The 2,487-nt window shown below is 46.1% G+C and overlaps 1 pseudogene; it reads right to left on the reverse strand.

Moving 5' to 3' along the window:
• Positions 1-678: 678 nt before the first annotated feature.
• Positions 679-795, reverse strand: LOC136655080 (5S ribosomal RNA; annotated as a pseudogene).
• Positions 796-2,487: the final 1,692 nt, after the last annotated feature.

Below are 2,487 nucleotides of genomic sequence, written 5' to 3' on the forward strand. Positions count from 1 at the left end.
GAGCATATATTTTTGCCCTTCCTACTGAGTTGTCATAGCTGCGTCAACACCTGTGGGATTAGAGGTCAGAGATGCCAGAACTGAATTTTAGTTCTGGTTATTTGAGAAATGTAGCAATATATCCATCTCTCCTAAAGCAGGAGGTCTGGTCTAGAGGGTTGAGCCTCCATTTGCCTGAAGATAACATCTGAAGGTCGCCAGTTTGAGGCCACCGGCACCGTGCGACCTTTGAGCAGCTGACAAGCTGAGCTGAGCTATCCCATCTGCTCTGAGCGTGGGAGGATGGAGGCCAGAATGTGCGGCCAGATCATGAAAGAAACATCTTGAATGTTGTGGTTTCTTGAAAGATAGAAACCTTCTTTCAAATTGTAAAAATCCCTATGGGGATTTAAATTGCCTGCCTGTGTAAACCGCCTTGAATAAAGTCTAAGGAGAAATCTGAGGACCAAGAAAGGCGGTATAGAAATACCTGTATTATTTGTATTTTTATTAAAGTTTTTAGGATCAACTTTGTAGATCCAGGATCCATTTTTAGAATGACAAGGAGGCGGGGAGGAGCCATTTCAGGGTGGGGGGAGGGCGGGTTTCAGGTGTTCCTGGGGTCAGGTGGGTGGGGAGTGGGAGGTGGGGCCAGGATCCTATGGTTGGCAACCTTCAGTCTCGAAAGACTATGGTATAAGCCTACAGCACCCAGTATTCCCAGGCGGTCTCCCATCCAAGTACTAACCAGGCCTGATCCTGCTTAGCTTCCGAGATCAGATGAGATCAGGCATGTGCAGGGTAACAGTTGCTGGTTATGCCAGATCCTGATCCCATTCCCAGTAGGTGCGGAGTAGCCCCTGGCCGCTCTGTTCTGCTCAGTTCTGCGTCACCTCGTCAGGTGGTGCAGATTCAAGTAGACCCATTGGGGCAAGTTTTCCCCTTGCCTTAGGCTGCCCTGCTTCTGGCCCCAAATTTAAGCTGGATGCAGCACAGTCCGCTGGCCTGCCTGCTCCAGTGCAAGTTAGGATTGCGCTGCACATACATTAAAAGTTGACAATAAGTATGTTTTAAAAATTATTTAAAATAAAGAAGAATCTCTCTAACTTTCCCAAGCAATTTCTGATCTGTTTTTAAAAAAATTCCCCAGACATCCCAAAGGCTGCAATCCTATCCATTTTTACCCAGGAGTAAGCCCCACTGACTGACATTGTTAAAAGCGTATACATAGAATCTGTTCAAAGCACAGATCTGTAACATTTCCCCAAATGCAGTCACATACCATGGTAGCACCAAGTCTAATATATTAAAAATAAAATACATTGAAATGAACGGGGACCCACTTGAAATGGGCTTGCAACCCACCTGGTGGGTCCTGACCCATAGTTTGAGAAAACACTATGTTAATGTGTCATGGTGAGATGTGTGTGTAGGTCTCTTCCATTTTGCATCACCATGCTGGTGTCCATGGGAAGGCAATTTAGATACAAGCCTGAGTTGCATCACACAGCAGTCCCCCTTAGTCTGCACCTTGGACACAGGAAACTGATCAAGAAAGAACAAACCCAAGTGTGGATGTTCACTAGGAAAGAAAACTCACGTTCCTGAATTTGCAGGCTTGTCTCAGCAGCACATTTGGAAAATAACTTGGCAGCAGGCAATGGTCAAATTCTTTAGCATACAGGAAATTGATTCATTTTTAAATTGGGAGCAGAGACTTAGCAGGTGTTCTCTGTTCTTGGAATAAGAGCTGGTTCCCAAAAAAAAACATTAACAGGAACACAGTTTGCTGGATCAGTTTGTTCAGCTCACTGGCACGGCAGCTTTGTGTGTTCTGTATAGAGAGATGGGACTTGCTGGGCAGGTAAATATAAGAATATGCACTAAGGCAGTGATTTCCCAACCTTTATCATTTCATGGCACACTGAGGAGGCATTAAAATTGTCAAGGCACACCATCAGTTTTTTGACAATTAACAAGGCACATGACACTGCTGGTCAGGGGCTCACATCCCCCAATGGCCCTACTAATAAATGACCCTCCTTCAAACCCGTGGCACACCTGCAGACCTTCCATGGCACACCAGTGTGCCATGGCACAGTGGTTGAAAATCGCTGCACTAAGGACTCTCTGTCTCCTCCCTTCTGGTCTTTTCCTCACTGTCGATTTTAGACTGCAATCCTATGTACGCTATCCTGGGAGTAAGCCCCATTGAACACAATGGGTCTTACTTCTGAGTACACGTGCATAGAATTGTAATGTTAGACTGCAAGTTCCTTGGGGTCAGTGACCTATCCATATTGCTTGCGCAACTCTGTTATGGTTGTCACTTTGCCCAAAATGCCCTTGTTTCTTCATCTTTTTTTCTCCCTAAGGTGGTGGGCAGGCAGCGAAAGTGAATCTCAGACCATTTGGGGGCCGTTCCTGGGTTCCACCCCTTTACTGCTGAGTCCTGCCACTTTGCACTGGCCCTACGCTGGTCGATTATTCCCCATTTTCCCTAGGCCT

Source organism: Tiliqua scincoides, chromosome 5 (genome assembly GCF_035046505.1).
Source record: "Tiliqua scincoides isolate rTilSci1 chromosome 5, rTilSci1.hap2, whole genome shotgun sequence".
Classification (NCBI taxonomy): Eukaryota; Metazoa; Chordata; class Lepidosauria; order Squamata; family Scincidae; genus Tiliqua; species Tiliqua scincoides.